The 22,099-nt window shown below is 36.1% G+C and overlaps 2 protein-coding genes across 5 annotated transcripts in view; one reads left to right on the top strand and one right to left on the bottom strand.

Moving 5' to 3' along the window:
• Nucleotides 1–22,099, top strand: part of Trpc5 (transient receptor potential cation channel subfamily C member 5) — a 294,853-nt gene that overhangs the window by 60,235 nt on the left and 212,519 nt on the right. For 3 of the 4 annotated variants that reach the window (XM_033760331.1, XM_033760332.1, XM_010603093.2), the window contains one exon: nt 15,817–15,921. The exons of the other annotated variant lie outside the window; for it this stretch is intronic. The gene's annotated coding sequence lies outside the window, so the exon portion shown is untranslated. The remainder of the gene's footprint in view (nt 1–15,816; nt 15,922–22,099) is intronic. 4 annotated transcript variants of the gene reach the window in all.
• The window catches only part of Rtl4 (retrotransposon Gag like 4), a 558,658-nt gene that overhangs the window by 520,916 nt on the left and 15,643 nt on the right, over nt 1–22,099 (bottom strand).

Genomic DNA, 22,099 nt, shown 5'->3' with positions numbered 1-22,099 from the left:
CTGTGGAAAGAAGATCTATAGTAGAAATGTCTTCTTAAAAGAGCAGCCTTCCTGAAAAAAGACTTCGATTCAATGGCCCAAATAAAACTTTGGTGGTGATCATGACATCAGCAAAGTGGAAAATAGACATCTCCAAATTCCCAGCCCTCCACAGAAGTATTGAAAAGAAGCAGAAATTATCAGAATCAACTTTGTCAGAATTCTGGGAAATGATCAAAGACTGATAGAAAACAAGCAAATGCTGAATCAAGAAAAAAGGCCAACTCCATGTGGTAAAAAGCTGACAATATTTACTCCTACCCTTGCTCCACCTCCTCTCAGTTTAGCAGTGACCTTCAAGGTGCTAAGTTGTGTTCCTTTATATTAGATTCTTGTTCCTACTTTCAGAAGAAGTGGAGAAGACCTTATCAAATAATTATTGTGTTGATTTTTTTCTAAACTGTCTTGGAACTCCCTGAAAGACTGATATCAAGTGCTTGTCTTCATTCCACCCAACTCAGAAATCACTCAAGGCATAAAAGTGGTGGATATTGCTGAAAACATTGTAGAAAAAAATGAAAGAATATTACACTTAACTGGGGAAAATATTATGGTTGAGACAAATAGTAGACCACCTAAACCTGGAAGGAAAGTTTAGGGAGGTAATTTCTTTCAGAAATTAAAGCATTTAAAACTACCCATATATACTGGGGAATTTAGAAGGCTATGTGCATGCTCAGAGCAGAACTCATGTTCAGAAAGGATCTAAAAAAGATCCTAAGATTTCACCTCTGGGTGATCTCTGGGTACAGTGTAAGGAGGAAGTAAAGGCTAAGCCAGAGCTCTGAAGAGCCTAGGAAGTGTTAAAAGAGTGAGCCAGCACACAGTCTGTCATACATTTGAGAGAAGGCCCAAGGAAATTACAGCCAAGTAATTCTTGAGCGCAAGCCAAAGTAATGGAAACTTCACATGACAAGCAATACAATCTTTGCAAATATAGTTTGGAAAAGTCATTACATTAGTAGATGAAAATAGCCTTTCACAATCAAATGCAGCAAATTCTGGAAATGGGGAAATATGACATGCAAAATAACAATATTATAATATCTAAATATACATATTTCAACAAATATTCATTAAATATCAAGAAACAAGAAAATATGGGCCACTTAGATTGGTAAAGGAGATAAAAACTGTCCCTGAGGAATTCCATTGTTAGGAGGAAAATTTGTAGCAAAAGTCTATAAATTAAAAAAAGAAAAATATTTTCAAGTCAATAGTGCAACTTTACAACTTAAGGAACTTGAAAAAGAAGAAAGTAAACTCAAAAAGAGCAGAAAAAAGGAAAAACTTAAGTAAAGATTAACAAAATTGACTAAAAAATCGTAGAATCAATGAACTCAAATGCTGGTTCTTTGATCAGATAAGAAATAATGATGAAAATAGGAAGAAAAGGACTAAAAGTGTAGGGGCAGTGAGAAGGATAGGGAAAGGGGAATAAGGGAAAAGGAAAAAAATATGAGAAAATAAGGGAGGGTGGGGACAAGGGGAAAAAATGAGAACCAAGACCTGGCATGTAAAGGTACAAGATCCCAGTAATGAATGTAATTGTACTGTCTACCTAGAATGTACCAATAAATTCAATTTAAAATAAAAAAGAAATAATGATAAATATTCAACTAGACTGAAAAAGAGATTAAATGAAGAAAAGACTTAAATAATTAAAAGTAGAAATGAAGGGAGGTCATTACTACCAATCTTGCAGAAAATATCAAAGATTATAAGAATCTATTATAAATAACTATATGGTATCATGTTGTATAACCTAGACAAATTACTAGACACAAAAAATACCCAAAGTGATTTTAAAAGAAATAAAAATTTGAAACTGTAAAGAGTTTGAATCAGTAATTTTTAAAAATGTTTTTAATTAAATCTGAAAAACTTCTCAACAAAATAAAATTCAGAGACTGGTGGTTTCATTGGTGAATTCTACCAAACATTTAAGGGTAATTAAAATCAGTTTTTCTCCCAAAAGACTCCAAAATCCAAAGGAGGGTATGTTAACTTTTCATCGCTATGACCAAACACCTGACAAAATCAACTTAAAGATGGAAGCATTTATTTTGGCTCAAAGTTTCAGAGAGTTCAGTCCATGGTCACTTGACTCTGCTTCTTCTGCTGTGATGAGGCAGAGCATCATGGCATAGGGACATAGTGGAGGAAAGATCCTCACCTCATGGCATTTAGGAAACAAATAGAGACAGAGAGAGGAAAGGGAGCTGGCTTCAACATATACCCTTGAAAGAAATGTACCATATGACCTATTCAACAACTGAACTTTACCTCCTAATAGCTCATTCAGCTATGAACTCACCAGTTAATGAGAAAGCATGCTTGTGATCCAGTCACCTCTATAGGTCTCATCTCTGAAAATTACTGCATTGGAGATCAATACCTCAAATATGAGTCTCAGAGGACACTTATTTAAACCAGAAAAGGAGGAGCGAATGCTCCTTAATTTTTTGCATAAAATTAGACTGTCCCTCATATCAACTTCAGATAAAGACTTTATAAAAAAGAACACAACATACCAGTATATTTTATGAATATAGATGTAAAATTCCTCCTCAAAATGCTAGCAAATTGTAGCCAACAGCATATTAAGAGAGTTATATGCCATAATCAAATGATACTTACTCAAGGAACACAAGTGTAGTTCAACATAAGAAAATCCACGAATGTAATACATTGCATTAGGGGAAGAAAGGAGTAAAAATGTATCATTATCATCATCATCATCATCATCATCATCTCAATTTGTGCAGAAAAAGCTAATAAACAGTCAGAAATTTCAGAGTATAAAATCAACATACAAAAGTCAGTTGTGTTTCTATAAACCAACAATGAATAATCCAAAAGGAGATTATAAAAGCAATTTAATTTGATATGGCATGCAAAAGAATCAAATACTTCAGCATAAATTTAACCAAAGAGTTGAATGATGCAAAATAAAAACTGAAAAAAATATTGCTGAAAAAAATTAAAATGTGCTGAGGCATTCATAAGTAAAAGAATCCATCTTAAGACCATAACACTGAGTGACGTAATTGAGACACACAAGCTTAAATATAACATGCTTTCTCTTATTTGAGAAATGCAAAATATAAATAAAAAGCAAAATAAATGATAGATAATAGAAAGTAGGGAGATCTTTCTCAAATGGGAAGGTGTAAAAGTGGTAAAAACGAGATGTGGAGGGAAAGGGAATTAAACGAGATAGGAGGAAAAACACATTAAAGGAAAATTAAATGAGGAGTCTAAGAGCTAGAAGAAGAATGGAGAGATGAGAGGGGTATGTACATGAACAAACGCCCCATTAGAATATAATCATCATGCACTTTAAACACATTTTGAGAAGAAATATTTTAAAAATATTGTGAAAAAAAAGGAAAAAATGAAACTCTCAATAAATGGAAAGATATTTTGTGCTCATGGGTTACACAGTTTAATATTGTTTAGATGTCACTACTACCCTAAGTGACATACAGATTCAATGCCATTTCTAACAAAATTTCATTGGTATTTTTTGCAGAAGTGGAAAAATCAATTCTCAATTTCAAATGATATTGCAAGAATCCCCAAATAGTTAAACAATCTTAAAAAGATAAAAGCAATGGTAGAACACTCACATTTCCTAATTTTAAAACTTATTACAATGCTATGGTAATTAAAAAATACTAATACTGGCATAAAGATAGACATAGGTCAATGAAATTGAGAGTTCAGAAACAAATCTATACACCTGTGGCAAATTGATTTTTAAACAAAGTCCTAAGACCACTTTATGGGTGGAAAGAACGGTCTCTTTAATATGTAATGCTTGGGCAACTAGGTATCATAAGCAAAATGAATGACCCTTATCTCAGAGTATACAAGTATACAAAAATTATCTCAAAATAGAAATTAAGCGATAAACACACAAATATATAGGGATAAATAAATCTTACTGATTTGGAATTACAGAATAGATTCTTAGATATGATACCAAAAGCATAAACAACAAAAGAAAGCTAGGTAAATTGGACTTCATCAAAATTAAAACCCTTGGGCACCAGGGAATAGTATTAAAGAACTGAACAGATGGCATATATAATGTGATAAAATATTTATAAATCATTTATCTACAAGGATCCAGTATCCAGAATATATTAAAATTTCTTGCAATGAGAAAATGGGGAAAGAACTTGAATATACATTTTTCCAAAGAGGATATGCAAATGTTCAAGAAGCACATGAAAAGATGTTTAATGTCATTGGTTATTAAGAGACACAATTTTTTTTCAGCTTTAATTGAGTTTATTGGTACATTTTAGGGATACAGTACAGTTACATTCATGGTTGGGATCATGTACCTTTACATGGCAAGTCTTGATTCTCATTTTTTCCCCTTACCTCTGCCCTCCCTTCACCCCCTCCTCCCCTCCCCATCTACAAACACTTTATTTTCATCTTTTCATTCTCTCACATTTTTTTCTTTTCCCTTTTTGTTCTTCCCCTACCCATCCCACCTTCCCTACTACTTTAGCTCCTTTCCTTCCCATTTCTAAATGTCAGTAATCTTATTAGAATCTTATGCATTGTTGCAGATTATTCACACCAGGGACACAATTTAAAAATAAAATGAGAGTGTTAACCCCAAATGGGATGTTTCATAATTTAAAAATAACAATAACACATGTTGGTAAAGATGGAAAAGTTGGAACACTTGTACGTTGTTGGTGGGAATGTAAAAGGATTCAGGCACTGTGGAAAGAAGTTTGGTAGATCTTTGAAAATTTAAATATTAAAAAAAGTTAAATATAGAATAGCATATGAATCCACAATTCCAACTATAGGCATATATTCAAAAATATTGAAAATAGGCACTCAGGCAAGTATATACATGTACATGTTTGTAGCAGCCTATTTACAATAACCCAAAGATAGTAATAGTACAGATGCCCATCAACACATTTACACACAGCACACAAAGACACACATGTATGATGGTGTAAAAGAAATACACATTAAATAGAAACCGTAATTCGGATTTTAAATGTTGGTCTATTCCTAGGCTAGTACATGGCAATGTATTCTCTTACAGTGCTGGATAGTAGCAACACTAGAGATCCTAACCAGCCATATGATGAAAAAAGGATGTACTGTGTTACTAAGCTATGCTGTTTAGTATGTAAGGTGTAATGAATGCATTTCTTTTGTGTATGTGTGTGTGTGTTGTGTTTTTTTTTTTGTTTTTCTTTTTGTTTTTTTTGTTTTCGGTACTGGGGATCAAACTCAGATCCCTGCACTTGCGAGGTAGGCGGAGGAACCACTGAGCTAAATCCCCGGCCCTTGTATGTATTTCTGACTAAAGGACTTAAGATTTTTAATGGGTTTATTGGTATGCAACCCAGCATAAGTTCAGGATTATCTTTACAATGGAATATTACCCAGCCATATGAACTAATGAATTACTGATACATGCCCCCAACATGATGGACCTTGAAAACATACTGAATGAAAAAAATCCAGACACAAAGTTTATATATTATGTGATTTCACTTGTAAGAAGTATCCAGAATAGATACATCTTTCAAGAGTAGAGTGAGATGGGGTGGGATGGAAAGAAGTAGTTTAGTTTAAAATAGTTAACTTTGTTAAGTGAATTACACCTAAATAAATTATTTTTTTAATTTAAGAGTGCTCAAAGTGCTTTAAATGTTAATATTTTAAATATATGTGTACATATATATATATATATACTTCTATAATTAAGTATACACAAACTTCAACAAACTCAAAACAAAGTTAGCCAATTTTTCCCCTTTTCTTTTCCCCATCCCCCCTCCTTAGTTGCCCTTCCCCTTTGAACCTTTTCTTCCTATTTCACAATAAACTTAATGAATAAAAAAATTAGCCAATTAGCAGGTACAGAAATTGAAAACAGTAAGGCTGGAAGGAATGTACACATTTAAAATCACAATAAAACACTGTTTGACTTTCATAGACAAGAAACCATTCCAAAGCCTGTCTTTGGTTTAACTAAAGGCAAAGGAGATATACCCCAAAATTTCATCCAGCTCAAGGACAGGAAGACATAGAAAGCAGCCCTTCAATTCCATGTCTCAAGAAGGTGTACTTTTTGCTTATTTTCTTTCTGGAGAACATGACTGATTCTGTTTGGAAATCTACCACAGGGGAGCCTCCAGAGGATTGAGGCTAAGATTTAGAGAACAACTAAAAATTGACATTCTTCAACCATGTTAGTTGGATATCTGTTACTATGACAAACACCTGAAAAAATCAACATAAAGGAGGAAATGTTTATTTTCAGAGGTATTATTTCTTGGTCCTATTGTCTTTGAGCCTGTAGAGAGGCAGTGCAAATTGCAGAGAGTGTATGCATGGTAGAGCAAACTGCTCATTCCATAATAGCCAGGAAGCAAAGAAAGACAGAGAAGGAACCGGGATCTTTCTAACCCTTTCAAGGGCATAAACCCCAACAACCAGACTTCCTCTCACTAGGTTCTACCTATTAAATTTTCTACCATCTCCCAACAGTGTGATAAGGCAGCCACCAAGCCTTCAATACATGAATCTTCAGGAGGACACTCAAGGTCAGAACATAGCTCCAGCTTATCAAAACTGTTGTAGAAGGCAATAACTATGTTTTAATGAAGGGGAGTAATGTATAGAATAGACCTTAGGTTTTAGAATCAAAAAGACTCAAGTTCAAATCTCAACTCTGTCTCTGTGTGACAAGATTAGATGTGTGACCTCAAGTTATTTGCTTAGCCTTCCTTAACTTCAGTCTCCACTTCTGCCAAATGTGGATATATAACGCTGCAGGAGTACTGGCACATAGTAGGTACTCAGTACTGTTTATTCTTCCTCTTATCATAGATGCCCTTTTCCTCTCACTCTCCCTTTACAGAAAAAAATTACAATTGATTGATAAGAAAGAAAATAAAAGAAAACTCCAATTACCAAAACTTCAGTTACTCCAAATGATATCAAAATTACTGTATAGGTGATGGAGTAAAGTTTCTGAAGCAATGTAATCTCATCTGATGGAACACCTGTGTGACAACAGATAAAAGCAGATCCATCCAGGAGAAATCAAAACAATGAGAGAAAAATAAGGCAAATAGACAATTACACAACAGAATCTTTTATCATTTCTGTTAACACCACAAAAACCCACTGCATCAATTCCATAAAAGTGGGAAACTCAGCTGACATAAAAATCACAATGAAATCATTTCAGTAGAAAAAGTAATGGCCCTATTATCCTCAGGAGGCTCCAGGATTCAGAAGGCTATAGTGAGAATCCAGTTGTGTGTTGGTTCAAATCAGGTCTCCCTTTTACTAACCATGGGCCTTGGTCAAGTCAATTTCTTATCTGAGTCTGAGAATTCTCAATTATAATTCATAATATTTATAATTAATAATTTATGTAAAGTGCTTAATACAATGCTGCATAGTCATTAACAAGAAGTAATAATACATATAAAGTGTTTACTATATGCTGACTACATACTCAATGACCAGTATTTCATTATCCTTCTGTTTCTATCACATAAAATTTACTCTATTTTACAAAAAAGTAACTCTTTTTAGAAGTTGAGACCGTTATGAAAATGAATCATCGTTACCTTTCTTCTCATTTGAATTACCCTTTAAGGGTCCCCTATGTTAAGTTACATAAGTACCTATTAATCTGTCTCAATTTAGAATTTGATAGACAAGAAGCTATTGTTAGTAGAAAATACAACACATTAAAGTTAGAAGCATTCTGAACTTTTCCCCTAAGTAGCACATCATTTTTCTAGGCCTGTGTTTGCATATAGTGAATGAGGAGCATGAACTTGAGTTTTCCTCACCAGTTTTAATTTTATTCAAAACTAATCATTCTGAGCAATAGTGAAATACAAGTCATAATTTTGCTAAAAAGAGAAAAGTCATGTAGATATTTGAGGGACCTTGGGGGATCAATCAGTTTATTTAATGTTAAAATGATTTAAGTCATGCACTTGAGATGGATGGAAATTCTGAACATCCCTTGTTGATTTTTTCTAAGGTTTATCTGCCCTACAAACAAGTATCTATAACTTACATATATAAAACAGAATATGCAAATATCATCAGTATACAATATGCAGTATGCTAGTGCCCGAATTAGCCCATATTCTGAGAAATTATGATACATAATTTGTTATGAAATGAATTTGAAGTACAGTACTCACAAAAAGACTTTCGGGGATGAAGACCTTTATTCTATCATGAAATCTATGTAAATTTTGACACCTACACTCTAGAAGATGAAATATAGAATAATTTTAAAATTCATAAATATACACACACACTAGTGTGCGTGTACACACTCCTTTCCTCCTAAAGGAAATAGGGTCTATCTTTCAAACTGTACCAGTAAGATTAGATTTCAATAACACTTACATCATTCCCATCCTGTAGGTTAAGCAAACTATCGGTACTACCAATGGTAGAGTTGCTAGAAGGCCAAAATTTAAAGAAGGTTACTAAAGGGCAAATTTATAGTCTCAGGGTCAAGGTAAGAAATGTCACTCTTGCCTCCATCTCGCTAGTCTGTGAAAATGCAAAATCTTGGTCAGACTGATAAACGCCTCCAAAGAGAGACTGCTCTCCTCCTTGACCCACGTATGCAGTACCTTCTCTACACAAAACAATAGATATCTAGAAGCCCATTGCTATACACAGTCACTACCTTTAAGAATCTTGCATTCCAGTCTGCACATTTGTACACAGAAGCATAGACTATATGGGGCAGAAAATCCATAGAGATAATCTAATCCAGTGATTTTCTTAGTCTTTCTATAGAGCATTTAGGGTTCCATGGAAGGGCCTCAAATTGCCATTAAGAAGGGATCTAGTAGAGTTCTTTGCACCCAGGAAGCTCTAGGTCCATGTACTTGCTCTATTTTAAGATATTCCCTTTCTAACCTATCACCATTCCTGTTAAAGATAGGTTTGGAAACATTAGCCACAGCAATTAGACAACAGAAAGAAATGAAATGAATAAAGATAGGAAATGAAGAAGTCATATTGTCATTACTTGCAGATGACATCTTACTGTATTTAGAAGACTGAAAGAACACCCCCAAAAGTCTTATAGACTTAATAACCAAATTCAATAGAGTAGCTGGATACAAGGTGAACACACAAAAATCAGTAGCTTTCCTATATACAAACAATAGACAAACTGAAAAAGAAACTGCAGAAACAACTACCTTCACAATAGCATAAAAAATGAAACAACTAGGAATTCACCTAACAAAAGAAATCAAAGACATCTATTCTGAAAAGTATAGCACTCTGAAAAGAGAGATTGAAGAGGATATCAGAAAATGGAAAGACAATTGACAATGTGAAATAGGAAGAAAAGGGCTAAAGGTGTAGGGAAAGTGGGAAATGTAAGGGAAAAGAAATAAGGGAAATGAAAAAAAATTGAGAAAATGAAAAAATGGAAATAAAGTGTTTGTAAATGGGGAGGGAAGGAGGAGGTAAAGGGAGGGCAGGGACAAGGGGAAAAAATGAGAACCAAGATCTGGCATGTGAAGCTATAAGATCCCAATAATGAATGTAACTGTACTGTATAACTAAAATGTACCAATAAACTCAATGAGAAGGAAAAAAAAAAAAAGAAAATGGAAAGACATCCCTTGCTCCTGTGTAGGAAGAACCAATATAGTGAAAATGGCCATACTTCTCACCTATTTTGCATATTGGAGTTCTGCATATATTATTAGTGGAAAGGATTCCACAGCCAAAACAAAAATCTTGAAAACCACACCTCTGCTGCAAACACTTCATTTTAAAAACGAAGGACTTAGCAATCCATCCAAAGTTTTGCTGTATTTAGTCAGCGTGTTTTTTAACAGGTGCACCGAAGCAGACAGGGATAATCTTTCAACTTTTTATTGTGAAAAATAGTGTTATGATTTGTAAAAGATGTTAAATAATATAGAGAAAAGCACTATGGTATTTTTGGTCAAGTCAGACACGATGAATAAGGTAAGCCAAAATCCATGAAGCAAAAGAAGTTTATTATTCAGAAGTCCTAGAGGTTTAGCAATGCCAATAGGAGGCCAAGAGGAACTCCAGAGATTGGAGGATGCTCATTCAGTGTGTAAGGGCAAGAGGAGGAAGGACACCTGTGGGACTGTCTTTAATAAGGCCTATGAGTGTTATCCAGTTAGGCTTTACTGTGAGAGTTATGGATTGGCTAGCTAAAAGAAAATACACAAGGAGAACAAACTTATTTTGCATGACTTTGGTTGTACCATTAAGTTTTATTTGTGGTCAGTATCTGTATGACAACCGCAAGTTTTGGGTTAGTGAGACAAGGAACCAGCAGATTATATTTCAAGCAACCACCTAGGGAAGGGATGTTTTAACTAGTCTAAAGGCAACCAGGTATGCATAAATTAGAGACAACTCATTTCAGGCCAAAAATTGACTCTTAGGCAACAAGTACATTAAATAAATTTATTAAATTGTTCTAGTTGCTTATAATTTTGTTCACCACATTTCTGGGTTTCCAATCTGACAAATGCTTTTTCCACTGATCTTTAAGAATAGTTTCTGTATTGGCGTGTTCTATCAAGTCAGCTTCAGTATGAGCCTTAATAAACTGAAGATTTTATACTTAGTTTAATCAGCTAAATTTTTAACTCCAGCAGCAAATTTAGATATAAAATATCAAAATTGTCTCATATACTAAAATACTATAATTTAAATAGATCCTTGTTTATCTTTAACCTGAGTTTTTTTTCATGATATTTGGGTATCCAGTTCTTAAACATAATTAATTCTGTTGAACTGTAATGACCACAAAGATCATTCTTCCTGGAAAACATTACATACTTATTTCTATTTAAGAAAAACTAAAGGAAACAAGGCATTTATGTTGTCTTTGGTCTAAGTACAGGAAGATCACAGTAAGTGGCTCTTGGTTAAAAGAAAAAAATTCTGGGAGACTATATTATTATTTATTAGCAATAATTGAGTTATTTCACTTTTTATTGCTGGGCATTAAATATGCTGGCTTTACAGAATGTAAGCACACTCTGTACCACTGACCTGCAACCCAGGCGCCTTACTTGACATTTTTAGCCTACCTGTGACATATGTTTAGAGTGAGAGTTCATTATAAAATGGCAGTGATTTAACTGAAGTAATATTGTTACTGGGTTCTGGGGTCTCCTTCCAGTAGTGGTTTCTAGATTCTTCTTGTCTTGTTTTTTGGTTTTTGTTTTGTTTTTCATACCAGGGATTGAACTCAGGTCCTTGTGCTTGCGAGGCAGGCAGCGGAACCACTGAGTTAAATCCCTTGCCCTAGATTCTTCTTCTCTTGAACAAAGGATTGGACAATACAATCACAAAAGATTTTACATTCCTTAAAGGTAGGAAAAATGCTCTGTAGAGAGAGTTCAGGCCAAGTAAAAGTATGAAAAATGTACACTCTACAGTGTGACAGCAAACATCTGTGAAAGAGAGAAGACAGTAATGTTGAGCTCAGTGGTGGCTGTCTGTTTATATCTCCCATTCCTCAGGCTGACAGCAGGTCTGGGCCATCCTGTGGAAAACTTAAGTTCTTGCAAGAAGAACTGGAGCTAGCACTCTCTGTTTAGCTCCATGTGCACAGTTTTGGGAACTGTTCTGGGGATGTGTCCTGGAACTTTGTAATTAAAGGTCATGCCCACTTCCCCAGCCAGTTTGTCACACCCTAATCTCCTGTCTCAATATCACAAATAGGTTTTTGAGACAAGATTACCTCTTTCGTCTCTTAATTATTTTTTGGTACCAGGGATTGAATTCAGGTCCCTTTGCTCATGAGGCAGGAACCAGAACTACTGAGCTAAATCCCAGGCCTGGTCTCTTAATTCTTAATAAAATTCTCACTCTCCAAAGTCACCCTAATTTGAAATATTTCCCCAAATCTAATAAGACTTCTTGAGAATTTCTTCATGGAGTAGCCAGGCTCCACTGTGGAAATGCATGTATATTAATCACTGATATTTAGAGATATCATTGTAAGAAGTTAACTCTTATGATTATGAAGGCTCAAAAATCACAAGAACTGCAAACTGGAAACCTAGGAGAGTTGATCCCTCCACCATACACAAGCAAATCTATCAAGTATTGTACCCAGAAAGTTTTGATATTTTCATTTGATTCTAAAGGCAAGAAAAGATTGATGTCCCAGCAAAAGTAGTTGGGCAGAGGAATCTCCTCTTATTCACAGGATAGTCAAGTTCTTTGTTCTATCCAAGCCTTCAATTGATTGGATGAGTCCCATCCACATTATAGAGGACAATATGCATTACTCTATCACTTCAAATGCTAATCACATCCAAAACACCCTTACAGGCATCCCTAGAATAATGATTGACCAAATAGCTGGACACCAAGTAGACTAGGAAACTTATCTCCTTGTCAGGGGAGAAGGTACTTGGAGACTCATTAGTCCCCTCTTCCTCTACTATGATATAGACCAGAACCTCCAATAATGTAAGGTTTGTTTGTTTATTTATTTTAATACCAGGGATCGAACTCCAGCCTTTCCTTGCACTTGCAAGGCAGGTGGTGGAACCACTGAGCCAAATCCCTGGACCCATAAGGTTTATTTTTAAAATGGTGTAGACTAGATGAAGCTTCCAAAACCCAAATTACTATAGATAAATCTATAAATGGCAGAAGGATATAAAATTACTAGATAGACATGCCTTCATTCCCACTGTAAATTTTCTTAATTTGAACTTGCCCAATTTTGAATTTTTCCATTTATAGTTGCTTGGAACAGCAAGAGTATGAGAATATCTACTGAGTGAGCCATAAGCCTCATAAAAAACAAGAAAACGTAAGTGTAGTTAAAAGAAGATTATGGACCAAGTATATAGGAAAATATCAGAAAAATAACCTAGGGAGTTCATGGAAACTGTAGGTTGTAATGAAATAATCAAAGCCAGGCCAGTAAACATAGAAACTCTAGAAGCTAGAAGACAAAGCAAGTCCAAAGAAAAAGTGAGAACAGTAGTTGACACGAGGCAGACACAAGAAAACTGGACAACTTCTGTTCCTGACAGGAAGCTTCCTTATTGACGGGATTCTAAGACCTGCTTTCCGGGATTTGGCCAAATCAGGACTACCATAGCTGAAAGTTCTAGGATCAGAATCTTTGTCAGAAAGTTCTGCCAAGGACTTTGAGAAACCCACAAGAGGCTGAAGGTTGTGAACAGATTTCAGTAGCAGGTGGTAAAATTGTTATAAGAAAACCCAGAAGTAGAAAGATAGGAAAAAATTTTTAAAATAAGTAAGTCTTGTTTGTAAAAATTAAAATCTTCCAAAATTCCCAAGGACACATTTAATAAGAGGGGTTTACTCTATTGGACTTGGACTATATAAATGACAAACAAAAAAAATTAAAAGAAATGTTAGTCTTGCTGTCTGTAAAATCCATAGCAGTTGATCTTTTCTCAGGAATATGTTACAGTAAATTCCATGGTGATTAACATATTTTTCTCTTTTCTTAAACATGAGCTAAGCTGGAAGGACTTACCAATCTAATTTTCATTTTGGGGTTATAATTTTGAGACTACCATAAACTTCTCTTCTACTCATAACTGTGCCTTTTCTAGATTCCATGCTCCCACTCCATGGCAATTACACTACAAAGCGTTATATAGGTATTAGTTATGACATCACATCTGTGAATGAGAGCATTTGTTCATTCATTTAACACATATATTGAATACCTTTTATGTATTAGGCATTGTCCTAGGCACTGGGAATAAAGCAGGAGGAAAATGACACAAAACTCTCCTCTCATGAAACATATTCTTTTTATTTCTCATTGAGTTTATTGGTACATTTTAGGTATACAGTACAGTTACATTCATCATTGGGATCTCGTACCTTTACATGAAAGGTCTTGGTTCTCATTTTCCCCCTTGTCCCTGCCCTCTCTTCACCCCTCCTACCCTCCCCATTTATGTTAAACACTTTATTTCCATTTTCTCATATTTTTTCATTTCCTCTACCCTTTCCACTTTCATAAAACATATTCTTATGTTTTGTTGACTGAATCTAGGACCTCACATATGCCAGGCAAGTGCTAAACCAATGGACTGAGTCCTGAAAATTATGTTCTCATTACCTTTCTACTCTATTGTTTGGTAGACCTGATAACCAGGACTTTCGAAACATTCCTCTTATACACATCAAGAATCAGTTTTTTCATTTCAACCAGAAGCACTTTCCTCTCTGCCTATACTGTAATGGTTAATGGGAGCATATGAGCTCTAGAAAATCACTCATGTTCTCTCTCCAAAAATGACAGAGGATTGGGACAAATAGCATGACTTAAAACATTCAATTCACACAATATAAATACAGTTTCTTCACCCTCTAAACTCTTGGATTCTTATCTACTCCAAAATGTATGCCTATGCCTGACAGTCAAGTTTCTGTGCCTCTTGAAGCCAGTCAGTCCCTTTGGGGTTCTCATACAGAATCTACAGACATTTGCTGAATATCTGTTAAATGTCAGAAAATTGGCACTCATATCAGCATCCATTTATTCCTTACACCAACCATGTGAGAGATATGGAGAACAGATTTTCTTTTTTTTTCTCTCATTGAGTTTATTGGTACATTTTAGGTATACAGTACAGTTACATTCATCACTGGGATGTTGTACTGTTACATGACTGGTCTTGGTTCTCATTTTTCCCCTTGTCCCTGCCCTCCCTTCACACCCTCCTCCAGAACAGAGATTTTTAACCTTACAAAGCAAGATATGTCAGTGGTATACAGTCAATAAAGTAGCACATCACCCTTTCCTCTTAGTGTCCTCATGGGGGACATTTTTTCCCTAAATGCATGAAATATGTGCACCAGCATAGCACAGACAGTAGACGTGGTCTTTGAAGCAGGTATGTACAATCATCTTGACTAGTCAAGTTGTTATTTCCTTTAGACTCCACATTTGCATGGGCACACCAACAGAGCAGGAAGATGGTGGCAGTGAAAGGATTATTTACTAACATGGGTTTGAGATCTGAACTCCTGTTCCTTTTCAGTTTGGTACTGGAAAATCCTAGGTCTGAGCGGTTCCAGACATGTGTATGAATGGTGAAATTATTAACACTCTACTGTACCACGGAGGGTAGAGAGAACCTTCCATTTTGACTCACCCACAAGAGCTAATTAAAATAGAAGCACTTATTTTGACAGTGTGGAGGCTTTCATATGTTTTTTTCTGATTTTTTGGTTTTGTTTTCTTTTTGTTGTTTGATGCCTTCTTATCACATTTACTCTATGGATCAGCAGAATGGACATCAGGTGTTGCAAATCCAGAGAGTCTCCTAGATCATCCAATAAGTTTTTCAAAATATATGAGGATGGGGTAGAAAAGGGAAATGTGACAGGTAATCCTTCATGACCCAGTAGAATCAATTATTTAGTTCTGCACCAGCTCCCACCAGACCTTTCTTCAAAGCTTCTACCAAGAACGTAAACTAATTTTCTATTCAGGCCTTCTATTCTCTTGTGACCATGTGGTGGAGGTAGTAATGAGATAGATAAAGATCACAAAGGCCAACAGTAAATGGAAATGATCAAATGGCCTGAAGTACAGTATCAGGCAACTAGAAAACATTTCCAGAAAAGTTAAAAAATGACAGCCCTCATGAGTGGAAAAACTCAGCTACAGTCAGGTTATTGATCATTTTGTTGTTGAAAAATTATCCTTAGTGCCTGAACGCCTGGAAATATGAACAATGAAAAGAAAACATCTTCAAGAAATGAGCTAAACTGATTTGACAGGGATCTGAATGAGATGCCAGACCAATTGTAAAGGTAAGGAACATAGAAGCAGCTATGCCTTTAAATTCAACCACTGACAAAGTCAAATACAGTCATTGCCATTGAGGCCCCAGAAATTCTATGCTACATTTCCTTCAGGTTTGCTAATCAGAAGCTTTTGGGAGGGGGTCTAAATAGAACACTTCAAGGCTGAAAGGTTATTTTCATGCAGAGCTTTCAGGACTCCAGGCCTTTACAAGCCTATTCTCAAACAATTCCATCGCTACTTTGTCTTGAAGGAGAAACACAATTTGGCACTATTTATGATTTAACAAAGAGCATATTCAATGATAGATATTAAGGGGAGGGTGAATTCAGTATTACATACAAAGAAGGTTTATGTTTTCTAAAATTAAAAGTGCTCAGTTTATAACTTATTTCAGGATGTAGTTAAATCATGAAAATGTGGAGAAAATTGCATGATAGATTTTAATCTCACCAAATTTCAAATGCTCTATATCCCAGCTATTCTACCAGTCAACAGAGTCTGGAAGGAACATGAGATTGCTAGAGTAACCACTCCCAGAAGGCTTCTACTCTCTAAGCCTCCACTTCATCATCTGAAAAGTTGGAGAGTTATTTTATATAATTTTTTAAATGCTTTCTAATGGACCCTCTACAGGTCCAGTGACCACTCCTTCGATAGACCTTTTCCAGCTCTGAAAGAATCAGTTCGTTCACTAGACTCAAAGTTTTATTCATGATTTAATTGTCCTTGAAAAGATACCTAAAGTTCTCTAGTAGGAAAAATTCTAAAATAAGCCTCAAACATTCCTAGTCCTTGGTGTATACAGACCTTCTCCCAGGCATTTAATACAACACTAATCTAGGTACTGCTGTTAAGGTATTTGCAGATGTAATTAAGGTGCCAAATCAGTCCGTTTTAAGATAGCACTGAATTGCATAAGCCCTTTAAAAGTAGGGAGTTTTCTCCGGCTGGTGAGAAAACGGTTAGAGAACCATGCTCTAGCTGGCTTAAAGAAAGCAAATATATATCTTATGAATCAACCACATTTGGGTACCACAGAAAAAGAAATTGTAGAGAGCATCTATGAGCTGAGAATAGTCCTCAGCTGAATCAATAGATTTGGGAAACAATCCACATGAAATTAGAAGATGCCCTGATCTCAGACAAGAATTGCAGCCTTGGCTAGACACCTTGATTTTCAGTGCAGTGAGACCCTGAGCAGAAAATTCGAGCATGTTGTAAGCAGTCTTCTCCCCTACAGAAACTATGAAAATCTAACTAACTTTTATGCTAGTTGAAGCCATTAAATTTGTGGTAATTTTTATGCAGCAATAAAAATCAAATACAGGTTCTTTTAGACACCAAGTTCTGAATCCAGCTGGCCTCTCCATTTTTCTTGCTTTAAACTTCTTTTAGCCTGAGAATTATTTCCTCTTTTTCACATCACTTCTCTGAACAGACACAAGAAAAAATTACAGACAATAAATTTTCAGGAAATGAAAGGTATTTTCGATATTGCTGGAGTGTGCATGGGGAGTGAAGAAGAAACACCCAGAGCTCTGCCATAGAATTAGCTTCTCTGTGTACTGATCCAATCTGTCATCTCTGTCTCTTGCTGCTTAGAGTCTCTTATAAGCAAATCCTGCCCAGTCCATCCTTTATTTGGAAACTTTATTCTCTAAATCCATCTTCCCAATGTTAACCTTTTACCTCAGACAGACCTTGTGAAAGATTAGACTTAATTTCACCATAATATTAGCTGCAATCACTTAAAGAAAAGGCTATCTTTGGGGCCCAAAATAGTAGTTTTCCATGGCCTCAGACATTTAGTTTATATTGCTATCACTATGAGCCTCTCTGCCTGCCCCACAAGTCTCTTTCTTTGTAAAAGCAATGCTAATAACTACCTGTATTAAGTACTTACGTGTGCCAAGCCAAGTGCTTTACATGGATTATCTTTCTTAACTCTCACTATAGCCCTCTATTTTAAGCTTTTAGTGCCATCCTTTATAGACAAAAACTGAGGCTTCAAACAGTGAAGTGATTTGTTCAAGGCATTGCAGCAAAAAGGATATACAGTCAGGATTCAAACCCCAGCCTAAGTTCAGATAGCTAACATTGTTCTAGTTGACTACCTCTACACATACACACACAAGCACAAACACAGTAAAACTTTAGCCCTGTGAAATATATGGTTAGGTTTAACCCAGCACTCAAGAAGGTGAGATAGTTGTTATTCTGAGGGAAGGAACCTTAAAATAATGGTAAGAAGTTACCATGATATGGGGCAAAGAGGAGAATTTTGCTTCTAAGTAACCGCATCTAGGCCAGTTTTGTCCCTACCCTGGACTTCAAGAGACACATGCTTAAGAGAGATTGACTAGCTAATAAGGTTAGTATTGTTGCCCTTCTCTCTCTCTCTCTCTCTCTCTCTCTCTCTCTCTCTCTCTCACACACACACACACACACACACACACACACACACAAAAGGCAACCTCCATAAGGTGCTTATCTGCAAGGTGTAAGGAAGGTAATTGGCAGCTTGGACTTGCTAGGCTCATTTACCACCTCTGTTCTTGTCTGTGACTCTCTAGAGGAGAGAAGATGGATGGCAAATGCAGCAGTCATTCTAAGCAGACAGGATGACAAACCATTTCCCTCCTAGCTTCATTATCCTTTTCTAGTTGTCCCCTACCTCCATAATTAAGCTGCCAAGCACTGGGCAATGTTACCTGAAGCGACTATGATATTCAAAAACAATTCAAAATATTCTTCCTGGTCTGCTGCTCTGGATTAGGGATACCTTTGTTTTGTTTTGTTCTGTTTTCTCAGGGCCTGTGTTCTCTAATCTTCCCTGTTCTTTAACAATAAACCCATTCTTCTTAAAATGGCAGAAGCAAGTTCTAATTATGGCACATGGAGATGGGAACAAAGTTATCTAAGCCCTGAGCTGAGTTGAGATAAAAAACCTACCTATTTAACTCTTTTCTCTTTTGCTGGCTGCATCCCACTACCCAGGATTGCATCTGCTTAGACTCTCAAACACTCCTTTGTCTCTCACTTGTTCTTGCAAATGGATACTTGGTAACTTCTTTTTCAGCTCTCCCCAACACAACTTTGTGAATGTATTTCCCCTATTGTGCTTGAAAACTCTCATGAGAATTGAGCTTTAAAAAGACAACCATCACAACTGTCTTTTAAAAGGTGCTAAATGCAAAGAATCATGTCCCTTCTCTTACAGTGGTTTGCAAAATGCAGTCTCTGTATCAACAATATCCACATCACCTAAGGACTTACTAAAACAAGTTTTTGCAAACAGGGAAGGGTGGAGGGGGTGAAGGGAGAGCAGAGGTATGGGGAAAAAATAAGAACCAAGACATATCTTGTAAAGGTACAAGATCCCAATGATGAATGTAACTGTGCTGTATACCTAAAAAGTACCAATAAACTCAATGAGAAAAAAATTTTTTAAAATAAAATTAAAATACATATTCCTGGCCCCATCTCAGTTATCCTGAATCCAAAACTGTAGGGCTGGGAGAACCTGTGTGATTCAGTTGATTCTGATTCACACCAAAGTTTCAAAACCACTAGCTTACAGAATCCCTTCTAGACTAAAGCTAGACAGATTAAAAAGCATGAAGACAAAGTAAAGGGAGAAGTGCATTTGGTTTTAACCTTAGATACATTTTAGAATAATGTGAAGAGTTCTGCCAATACCAGTGCCTGGGCCCTACCCCTAGAGATTCTGACCCAGGTTATCTGACATGGAGCCTAGTCATTAGTATCTACGTGACTCTAATAGGCAAGCAGGGTACAAGAAACACTATTTCTAGAAATACAGGATAGGATGTGCTCTAGAGGCCTTTACCTTTTTTGTTAAAGACTGGTACCAGCCTTGGTTTAAATCAAAGATTCCTTTGAGCTAACCAGCATTGAATATCTGCTGTGTACCTAGCTATATGCCAAGCACTATGCCCACATATTCCTGAACAGATAGACTTTCTGAGAACAGTCATTGTGGAACATCCAAGAGAAGAAATTAGGATAAGATGATTAGTTCACAGGAGGCAACATAGCGAAGGTGCTCATCATAATCATTTAAGGAATAAATGAAGGGAAATGAGGGAGGAGCCAACATACACTATTTAGAATGGATTAATACATTACAGTTTAGATACAAAAGGCTGGAGTAAATTATCTAATATTTCTTCTAAATTTCTTCCAGCATGCTATAAAAGTACATAATGGCAGATATTATTTCAGAATATTCAACATGATGGAAAAATGTACAATACTATCTTCAAGTCCATTCTTATCAAAAAACTTTGAGATGCCTCAGGGAACCTTAGCGAGGACTGAAGTCAAATACTTCCATACCCATTTTACAGACTAGAAAAGTGATTCACAGTTGTGGTCCCTGCATCCACAGCACCAGCACCTCCTGAAATGTGTTAGTGCTGCACATTTTAAGCCTCACCCTCTACTAAATGAGAAACTCTAAAGTATGGACCCTATTATCTGTGATTTAACATTTCTCCAGGTAATCTTGATGCATGATCAAGTGTGAGAACCACTATTCTAGGGAGTTCATTTAACTTTTCCTCAAAGGAGGAGTCATTTTGCTTTGTTCACATCATGAAGTATTCACTGAGAAGCCTGCTTATCTGGACCCCAAGCATACCTCCTCCAAATTGCACTGGAAAATACTGAGATGAACAGGATGCTGTGAAAACTGGCAATGTGGCTAATGGAAAAAAAACTGGACAATGAAGCTCTGAACCCTTTCACATGCTTGTTGTTTAAGACTATGAAGATCACTAACACATCTGAGACAAAACCTGGCCTGTGGCTGTTGTTCAGTAAATGTTTGCCATCTGAGGACCTGTGAAACAAAGATGAAAGTACTGAAGGAGGTAGGGTACAATGAAGGAAGAAGAAGTCAAACATACCTGAGTTTGAATCTTGGCTCTGGCATTGAGCTGGGTTTTTGACCTTTAGTAAGGCACTCCCCACTTCTGGCTCACTCTGTTCACCTTGTAAAATGGGGAGAGATTCTCCTAGAGCTCTGTTGGCATTTAAACTGTTTTGTTTAAAATTTACATTGAAATACCAAAAGAATTTAGTGACCCAGACAGTTTTTATAAATATTGGGTCATATAAATACAAAATCTACTGAAGCCTCAATATATCAATGACCAATTTCCAGCACCAAGCCAGTAACTACATTTCCTGTACTATTACTATGGAAGGCATTTTAACCATTAATATGTGGCAAGCAACCATCTGCTGTGGCCTACATAAATACTGTACTGACCCATTTAATAATTAGAGTTGTCTGCTGTCTGAGTAGTACACAGGAGTCTCTTCATGTAGGAAGCTGTCTGGAATAGTGTAGAAACATTACACACAAATGATTGAGGCAAGTTGCTCATGCTTATTAGGATTCAAAGTCTCTGGGTAAATCTCTCAATAACATTAATATTGTAAGATAAAAAGTTTAACAATGGATCGAGGAAAACTCTAAGCACAGATCATCAGGAAGGAATGCAAGTAGTAAAAAGAGCAAGGGCAACAGAAATAAGCTAGACCTGCATTCAAATCCCTGCTGCACAGTAGCTATATGAATTTAGACATGTCATTTAGCATCTCTCGGCCACAGATTCATCTATGAAGAGATAGTAACACCAGCCTAAGACTATTCTGAGAATTAAATAGGACAATAGACTATATAATAGACCCAGAATAAGCACACTCGTAACCATCTCCCACATGATCTTAAACACTCCATCAGTGAGAGTTGATATTATCCTGAATTGTCACTGCATATGAAAAGAAAAGGAACTGTGAGATATCAGTTGCCTGCAACTTAATCAACGAAAAAGGTCTTGACAAGTACCTGTTACATTCTGAACTTTGTGCAGGATCCCAGGAGGCACATTCAAGAAATGCTAGGTGGAATCACACATTATTGCAATATTTGACCATTTTAATGGACAAACCCAGTGATGTTATGTGGTTCGACCTATGATATGAGTCAGTGTACCATTTCACATAATGTGATGCTGAGAAATGAGTGATGCATGGGAAAATAATAGCAATCCCTAAATGTTAACGAAGTGCTAAGTTAAATATAATGCAAAATATGCAACATGAAGAGGCAGTTGGTTGCCCTAGAGGCAGCCAATATGTCCCCTCCCTCCC

The sequence above is a fragment of the Fukomys damarensis genome, unplaced genomic scaffold, assembly GCF_012274545.1.
Source record: "Fukomys damarensis isolate Sample0158 unplaced genomic scaffold, DMR_v1.0_HiC HiC_scaffold_39, whole genome shotgun sequence".
Classification (NCBI taxonomy): Eukaryota; Metazoa; Chordata; class Mammalia; order Rodentia; family Bathyergidae; genus Fukomys; species Fukomys damarensis.
This window is presented reverse-complemented; position numbering and strand designations above follow the sequence as displayed.